Below are 10,255 nucleotides of genomic sequence, written 5' to 3'. Positions count from 1 at the left end.
AAAAATCATAAATCATGCCAGGTGATGACAGGTTCTTGGAAGAAAAACAAAGCAGGTAAAAAGGAGAGAGTGGATCAGTGTACTAATATTATTATTATCTTCTTTTAAGTGATGGTCAGTGAAGACCTGCAAACAAGGTGACGTTTGAACAAAGGTCTGAAGGCAGGACAGGAGCCACATGGACATCTGTGGAAGAGGGTGACTGGCAGGAGACACAGACAGTGCAAAGATGATGAGGAAGGTGCTTGTTTAAGGGCAAAAAGCCGGTGTGGCAGGAGAATGAGCAAGAGGAAAGTGATGAGAGAGGGTGTGAGAGAATGGTGCAGAACAAGGTGGCTTTGTTGCAGTTGGAACTTCAAGACACAAGGCGTCCCTCTGTCCAGATGTTGTTGCATCTACAGTTTAGTAAGTTGACTGCAAAGGTGTCCTGTGAATTGAAATGCACCTCCCCTTTATTTCTATCTGTTGCCTTACGTTCTTGCCTCTGCATTATAAGTTATCTTTTGGAATATACAGAGCATAGTTTCCCTTTCTCTGAAGGCTGCTCTCACCCCTAACAACACACACACACACACACACACACACACACACACACACACACACACACACACACACACACACACACAATAGCATTTATACAGGATAAACACACTGAGCCTCCTGGGACCATGTTAATACTGTGCTCTTCTCATCCACAGCCAACTATCAGAAAGAAATGAATATCAGGTGAGCTGTGAATATCAGGTTGTCTTTCCCCTAAGGAGTGCAGGATCGGTACCTAGAAATTCCTGATCACACTTCCTCGATACACATGTAAAGTTGGGCCTCCATTTCTGTATTTTATCTGCCCCCTGTTTTTAAAAAAATAAACAGTCTGTTCAATAAACAGAGGGAAAGGAATTAGACGGACCTGAGAGGGAAAGGTTTTAATAAGCTCAGGTGGTCCCCAAGAGATTGCAAGAAAGAAAAAGCTTCCTTGGTTCTGGTGATATTTCAACTCCCATTATATTAATGCCCAGCAAAAATAATAAAAGATCAAAACTAAGGAATTTTTACACTGTTCTGTAGTCCCTGTAAAGTTTTTAATTTAGGAAATGTGTTTAACTGTATTGTTTTTATGATCACTAAAATTTTTGTTTAGTTTTTGAAACTAAAAAAAGAAGGAGTTATCCAAAGGATAATTTAATTTTAGTTTAGTTTAGTTTTATTTTATTTTTTATTTTGGCACTTGGCTGGTATGCAAATTACAATTTTAATAATATCTTCCCGGTAACAAGACACACACACACATTACACACCCAAACCAACAACTTACAAAAGAAAAATGAAAACGATGACAAGATTTGTGCACTTGTATATGAAACTGTAAAAGACTTGTTTCTCCTGTACCTATTCCATGCTATTTTGACTAATTGTTTGTTAGAAGATCTGATAACAAGTGAAGCAGGTCCCTTTAGCACTCTCCCATGTTTCCTGTGTGGCATTCATTGTTTGATACTTGTGGCTTTTAGATTTTGATGTCGTTCTTGACAAACCCACTGAGCACACTCTAGTCCTGGTTCTGTTTTTCATTCGACATGCAAAGGCCTCTCAGACCATATACAATTCCCTACACATCATAACGATTGGACTATTTTACAGTGAAAACCATTCTTCATATGATTTACCCCTGAGGACATTATGTGATACACACACTTATTTCAATTTACTTCATTATACTCTGTTTTCTCCATTATAATGCAAGTTCCAAGTCAGCAGATATCCTACTTTGTATATTCACTTTTGAGTTTTCACAAAGGTGTGTGAATATGGATGCATGAAGAAGAAACAAATTTGAAGAAACTGACAATTTACATAATAGAAGAAAAAGCAAGGGAACAAAACTAAGATAAATACAGTGGTTTAAAAACAACCACAGTTATCAAAATTGATGGGTCATTGAATATTGATCAAAACAAGATCTAAAATAACAATAATTTAATATCAACATGGATTAGTAGCTAAATTGGCAAAAACCTAGACACAAAATTATATCATATAAGATGTTGAATGAATGTTCTAGCATGTAGCAGAAGCTCAGATATTATTTGATAAATGAATCAGGAATCAGAACTCATCATATATGGAAATTTTATATGAGGCAATTTGCATTTTAATTAAGTTGAAAAAAGTTAGATTGTAAAATAAGAGCTGGCATTAATGGTTATAAATCTGGAATAAACAAAGTTGCTTCTCTACCTCACACATGTAACAAAAACAAAAAAGGATAAAAGACCTCACTGAAAAACTAAACAATGCATTTTAGTTTAATGCATATTAGGGAAACAACATATAAAACCTGTTGGGGAAGGGGCAAATGATGTCATTTAAGGCAAAATATGCAAAAATAAGAAGATAGACATGTATTTAACTAAATCATATTTAACATTTTATGGCCAAAAACTTATCCCAAAAAGTCAATTTTAAAAGAATAATTGGTTAAAATCATTTGAAATGCCCATAAGTACACAAACATAGGCATATGATAAGCACAGGTAAATCATAATATTGATGTATGAGCTGATATATAAGCATTTGAATATTTGTTCAAACTTTGTAATTTTTTTAGAAAACAACAAGAAATTTCTTTCACACCCATCATCATCGGAAAAAACTTTAAAAGCTGTCACACTGATTTGTGTTGAAATTTTTAAACAAATAGCAAAGGTGCAGTCTCTAATTTTCCTGACAGAATACAATGTCTTGGGAAATGATCACAAGAGAGATAAAATTTTAAAAATACAGATATTCTTTATCACAGGATTTCTCAGTCTCAGCACTACTGACATTCTGGGCCAGGTCAGTATTCGTAGTGGAGTCTGTGCTGTGCATTGTAGAGTATCAGCAGCATCACTGGTCTAACCAACACAAATATATTCCACTGCATGAGTGAGGAAATTAGTGCAAAGTAAAGCTTAGTATACCTCTTTTTGCCTATAAAATTATAAATGCTAGCGAGGTTGTAGAGAAAAAGGAACTCCCATACATTTTTGGTGGGACTACAAAATGGTGCAGCCTCTATGGAAAATGGTATGGAGGTTCCTCAAACAATTGCAGGTAGATCTACCCTATGACCCAGCTATCCCACTGCTGGGAATATATCCAGACGAATGGAAATCATCAAGTCGAATGTATACCTGTTCTCCAATGTTCATCGCAACACTCTTTACAATAGCTAAGAGTTTGAACCAGCCCAAATGTCCATCATCGGATGAGTGGATATGGAAAATGTGGTATATCTACACAATGGAATACTACTCTGCTATAAAAAAGAATGAAATACTGCCATTTGCAACAACATGGATGGACCTAGAGAGAATTATATTAAGTGAAATGAGTCAGGCAGAGAAAGAGAAATATCACATGTTCCCACTTAATATGGGAGTTAAAAATAAATAAATAAGTACAAAAATAAACAAGGCGGTGGGAAGAGGACACAACAATCACAACTCCTTGAAGTTGACATGACAAGCGAACAGATATGAGGTTGTTGGCAGGGAGGAGGGAAAGGGAGGAGAGAGGGAGATTTTGGTAATGGGCCACAGTAATCAACCACTTTGTATATTGACAAAATAAAATTAAATTAAAAAAATAAAAATTAAAAAATATATATATAACATCTGAATAATTAACAAAGGAAGATATAGATAAACGTATGCCACATGAAATGCTGCTGCAAGGTAGCAATTGCAAGCAAATCACTGGTCTGTATGTGTCTCATCAATATGAAAACATACTCAAATATTACTCATCTTACAAATAAGAATGAAATGCCCTCAATTGACTGCACATTCCTCCAGAACTAACACCGCCTAATTGCAAAGATCATTGGAAACATGTTTTACTTTTACTGAAACCACATTACCTCTCCCATTCCTCATTCTAATAGTAACTCCATCACATTTATTTCATTGTAAACACTGATCTTGTGGTGCTGAGTTCAATAGACAAGTCTCTGTTCGCATTATAAATAAATGCATTAATTAATTAATTAATCATGCAAGCAAATAACCTTGGGAACTGCAATTTGTCACTGTGCTAGCCTGCTTTAATTCTCAGGTGACCTCAGGTAAAGGTCCTCATCTTCCATTCTCTAAATGTTTTCCACAGAATCTGTTGGGCTCTCAGACTGACTTCAATGTGATCTCTGAGAGGAAACTGTGTGTGTGGAAGAGTGAATTCCTGATTGAATGGATCATGATGGAGACAAATACTGTCCCTAAACAGAACAGCAGGAAGGAGTCAAGCACCAGTCCCTGAGCCAGACTTGCGGCTTCAAAGGAAACAACCATGTTCTGTCCAGACATGTTTGAAGACTCTCGTGGGACAACAGCAGAAGGGAAATTACAGTTCCCTATAGCTGCTCATTAGGCACATCTCTCTCTTCTTATGCCAGCCTTAGAGCATATCATATCCCTGTGGGACAATGGTCTGCACAAAATTTTTTTTTTTCTGTAGATTCTCTGTTCCCAAAAGACCAGGCTGAAAATCAAGGGAATCCAGTCTTTATTATTCCTGCTGCATCAGCTCTACTGCCTTCCATAGAGCTAATCTACTAACATCTTATCCCAATCTCAAGTTAATGTTTTCTTCCAAGTCTAGCACTGGGGAATCTGTCTTGCTGATGTTCCTGGGATCTGCAAAGCCTTGACTGGTGTTGGGGACACAGCACCTGATATCTCCTAAACATTGCTATTCCCTTCATCCACAAGGGGGAGAACTCTGGTGTGCTTACCACACCCCTTGGCTTTTGGACACGTTTTCCAAAACAATTGGAATATTCATACTTACTACACACATTAAGAGTGGTCATTTAGTTCTACATTTAAGAAACTTTTAGTAGTTATAAGTTGTACATTTAGACTATTTATTCACAGCACCCTGAGATTAGTACCTTATAAACATTCTCTTATTATTGTTTTTAAAAGTCCACTCTGTATTGTCAATACTGTTACAACCACATTGTATATTTGCAGAAATGGGGCTCAGAAGGGTAAATAACCTGCCCAATGTTACGATTCAGGCACATAAGGATGGCTGTAATTGGAACTCCATCAAGATGTTTCCAGGTCTCGTGCTGTAGGTCAGTGTTTCTCAACCAGAAAGGATTTTGACTCCAAAGAACACTTGGAAATGTTTTGAGAAAAGTTGATTGTCATATTTAGGGAGGTGCAGCTGTCGCTTAATAGGCTGACATATGGGGTGGTGCTCAACATCCATTAGGCACAAGACAACTCCCACCACAAAGAATTATCCTGAACAAATACCAACAGTGGAGTGGTTGAGAAACTCATTCTGGACAAGCACTTCTCCAAAGTTATCATATATATGGATCACATGGGGATCTGTTCAAATGCAGATTCTGTTTCAGCTGGTCTAGGGTGAACCAGATATCCTGCATTTGTAACCAGCTCCCAGATGATATTTATCCTAATGGTCCTGGCGTGTGGGTCACTCTGAGTTTTAAGGCTGTGACCCAGTGTTGGAATCAGGTGTAAGAATTTGGGAATGTCTCCACCAAGAACACTCCACCCACCTTAGCTCTGACCTTAGGGTGATTGAATGTTGGACTCAGCAGCTCAGCCTCTGCATACACTAGTTTACATGTGCCTCTTGAGTATTTCCCTCATAACAGGAAATGAAATTGTTAGGCCATTCTTACTTCATCAATAAACATGGGAAATCCCATCTACCTTATGGAGGTGATGTGACAAGAGGCAGCATTTTAGAGCTTCTAGGAAATTGGCTGGCACATAGCAGATGCTCACTACATAACAGCTATTGTGACTATGTTCCAGTTTCATATTTACCAAGCTCCTATTGACTCCAGAAAGGTCTTTGGGGACACATAGTCCAGCATAGCCCTGATCCTGGGGGACCTTTTCCAACAGTCCCAGACAGGGAGCGGAGTGCTTGAGAATACATTATTCTATGCTTTTGTACTCATGGACAAAGCTTCTAAGCCCCTCACAATGGGTCCAAATGGACCTAGTATGAATTTTTAGACTCCTTCAGGCTGTTTTACTCTGCTCTACTTTTGGGAATATCTGTTGGGCTGCTGTTTCTTTGTGCAGCAAATTATTCCTCCAACTCTTCTCATCCTCGTTAACACAGGTCTAGAGCATAAATTTCGTAAATGTTTGATGTCAACAGAAGTACTATTTAAATGTCTATTCTATCCCAACCCACAGATAGATTCTTTTATTTTTTGCAATTCTATATTAACTTCCCTGTACTCTGTAGGGGAACTATACCCCACCACACTTGCCTCCAGATCTTGATGGTGCCTCAAGTAGAAGAAGAGTATGTCCCTGTGATGGATGACTTTGAGCTTGGACCTCTGGCATGCTTTGGCTGAAAGAATGTGGGGAGACATAACATGTTTAACAGTGAAGAAGAAGCTGTAATTTGCATTGTGAGATTCCACCATTCCTCCTGATCCCCCTCTCTGAAGTTGTTCTTGCTATCATAAAAAACTAAACAGATTTGGATGGTGCTACAGACTGAGTGCTTGTGGTTCTTCCCACTAAATTCACATACTAAAGCCCTAATCCACAATGAGATTATATTTGGAGGTGGGAACATTGGAGCATAATTAGGTCATGAGAGAGGAGCCCTTGTTAATGGGATTAGTGCCTTCATAGTAGAGACACAGAGAGATGCCATGGGAGGACATAGGAAGAAGACGTTCTTCTATGAACCCATCCTTCTATTAATCCTCACCAAGAACTGAATCATCCACACCTTGAGCTGGGACTTCCCAGCCTCCATGTGATGGTTACTTTTATGTGTCAACTAGAGTGGGCTACAAAGTACCAGACTAAGCACTGTGTCTGGGTGTGTCCATGAGGGTGTTTCAGGATGACATTAGCATTTGAACTGGTGGAATCACTCAAGTTGGTTGCCCTAACCAATGTGTTTGTACAGCATTGAATCATTGAGGCGTGAACAGAGCAACATGCAGAGGAACAGAAAATTCACACTTTTTTCCAACCTCAGCATTTGAGCTGGGATATCTCATCTCATCATGTACTGACCTTGAACTTGGATCACTTTGTCCTCAGGCCTTTGGGCTCAGACTATATTACACCAACAGCTTCTCTAGGTCTCTAACTTGCAAAAAATCACTTCATGTGATTCCACAGACTCCATAATTACATGAGCAAATTCCTAATAGTAAATAAATAGATATAGTAATATAGGTGTATATGCCAATAAATGTAAATATGTATGTATGAAATTTAAAATATGTGAGTAAACTTACATAGATATTAATGTATATGTAAATGCATTTATTTGAAAATATCTGCTTTCTATCTATCTATTTATTTTTAGGAATTGGGTTGGGTTTGTTGGCATGAATAAGCACATTGCTATGGGATGCACCCATTGGTGTAAGATGAGACCATTCCTGTGGCATGAACCATTTGGTGGTGGACACGCACATAGTAGTTGATATTTGAACAAAATCAAAGTTTTGTGGATAAGAATTCAGAAGGTTATCAATTTAGATAGGTAAACAAAAGTGCCTGAAGAATTATATCACTGCCTTGAATTTCTTTTTATGCATCATAAACTATTGAAGGGCTTTAATCAGAGGAAAATCATTATTGAATTTACATCTGTTTTTGAGTATGGTTGGTGTGTGCTTCAGAGGTCATTTATTTTTCTGTACAGATAGCCACTTATAGTACTCCATGCCATGTTAAGTATACTGACCCTCTCAACTTATTAATGTGGTGGGGTAAGCAGAATTCTGAGCTGGCCCCAGGATTTCCACATGCTGGTATATGTGTCCTCAATAATCACCTCCTCTTGAATATGGACATTTTGGATTGCAAGGAAGACATGCTTCTGTTGGCCTTGAAGCAATAAGTTGCCATGCTGAGAGAGGACCACATAAATAAAGCCTACTGCTGAGAGGAAGCCTCCTTGAACAACCAGCAAGATAACAGAACGTCAGTCCTACAATCACAGGGAACAAACCTGCCAATAAGCTAATGAGCCTGGCATGGGCTCCTGAGCTCCGGATGATAACACACCCTAACTATTGCTTTGACTTGGCTTATTGGTTCGGATCCCATATAGGGATGACCGGTGCGCTCACAGCGCTCACTGGCAGAGCGCGGTGCGGTCCTGAAAAAGGACAAAAAAAAAGGTACACAAATTTCATTTTTGTTGAGAGGGAAATAACAATGTTCTGGATATATCATGTGCTGTGTCCCCACCACAAACCAAGGCCTTGGGGGATCCAAGAATCAAGACAGGTTCCTCAAGTTTAGACTTTAGAGAAAACATGAATTTATTGTTGGGTAAGGTGGTAGGAGTTTAGATCTCTGGAAGGCAGGTAAGTTCATGAAGAGGAGCAATAAAGACTGAATTCTCCTGATGTTCCAACTGCTGTCTTGGGAAAAGAGAATCTGCAGGAGATAATCTCCTTTCAGTGCACACAGTGTCCCACAGGAAAATGATGTACTCGGCGATGGAATAACAAGAGGAAATGTGCCTAATGAGCAGATATAGGCGGCTGTAGATATCTCCTCTGCTATAGCCTCTTAATATGTGCAACCTTGGTCTGGATAGGACATGGTTGTTTATTCTGGAGTCTTATGTCTGGCTCAGGCAGTGATGCTTGACTCTTTCCTGTTGTCTTGTGTGAAAACAGAGCTTCAGTCTCCATCATCAACCATCAGAGGAAATTTCTGACTTCCATATGGAGAACTTCCTTTCATAAACCCCATATAGGTGAGTCTGAGAGCCCAATAAACACTGCAGGAAAGGGTCAGAGAGATAGAAGTTATGAATATGTACCTGAGGTCACCTTAGAGCCAGTCCAGCCTAACTCATGTCCAAGAGATTACTGTGGTGGCTCATATTTTAATTAATTATTTTAATTTTTTATGATGCTAAAAACAGATGTGAACACTGAACTCAGCCATGCAGGGCCATTGTTAACAATTATGTTATAATAGTGTGAGCTCAATTAGTGAGCTTAGAGTGAGAGTGGGAGACTTAAAGCGGTTTCAGCAAAAGCAGTACTTAGATCCAAGAACCTTTGCAATTAGAGGAAGAGCAGAAACTGAGCATTAGCTGTGGACGGATGTGCAGTCAATTCAGGACATTTTACTTTTATTTGTAAGATGGAGCATATTTGAGTATGTTTTTGTCTTGATGATGAAGCCCCAGGTCAATAGATTATTCACAAATACTACCTTTCAATAGCAGTTCAAGAGGTGCACATTTTGCGGGGTGTTCTCTCACATTGAGTATTAGATGAAAAAATTCAGTGGGTTAAGAGTGGTACACTAATGAGCTTCCCTATACAAGTATTTCCTAATTTGTGAGGCCAAATACATTAGTATGAGCGTTGGTGGTTTTCTTAGACATTTTCTACTCTNAGAAAGCCATTTCCTCCAGCTTTTATTTATCTAATCAGGCTTTTCCAAATAAATTGAAATGCGATCTTGTCATGTATTAAATTCTCATATATACTGAAGCCAGATTCCTGACTCATTCAATAAATATGATCTGAGATTCTGCGTAGAATGTGCCAGAACATTCTAGATGCCTTCTCTGTTATATTCTTTTATGGCTTGGTCTTTGCCAATTTAATTATTAATCCACCTTGATATCTTTAAGTTATTGGTATTTTTGTATCTTGTTTCAGTTAATGTTTGATGCTGCTTTCATTTTCAATACATATCTTTTGAATCTCCTCTGTTGAACCTGGTTTTATTCACAGCCATTATTTTTGTTTTGCAACTTNCAAACCAACAAAGCATTTTCTTCTTTACACTCTCTCAGAGACCATCTGAATTTATTAGATCGTATTTCCCCCCATTCGGGGACATTTAATTCCTTTCTCTCATTTATTGAGCATATTTTTTATATTCATTTAAACACAGGAGACTAAAAGTCTATTCCAAAATGGAACCCTAAGCTTACATGTATATGGGAGATTTAAAACCTAGGATTTGGGGGTTCCGTTTCTACCTTTTTTTGGAGTAAGAATAATTTAAAAATGACAGCTTGTCCATTCCTTTCTAATAGTGCAAGTGGGAGTGACAAGAACAAGGTATTAACTTGGCCACAGAAGGCCACAGCATGGGGCGTGTTTATAAGTGTGTGTGTGCATATGTGTGTACGTGCACATGTGCACATTTCAAAGAAAGGTCACCTAGGCTCAATATATTGCAAATGGAGACTCATACTACAG

The sequence above is a fragment of the Galeopterus variegatus genome, unplaced genomic scaffold (genome assembly GCF_000696425.1).
Source record: "Galeopterus variegatus unplaced genomic scaffold, G_variegatus-3.0.2 Scaffold8337, whole genome shotgun sequence".
Taxonomy (NCBI): Eukaryota; Metazoa; Chordata; class Mammalia; order Dermoptera; family Cynocephalidae; genus Galeopterus; species Galeopterus variegatus.
The sequence above is the reverse complement of the archived record's forward strand: the minus strand, read 5'-3'. Positions refer to the sequence as shown.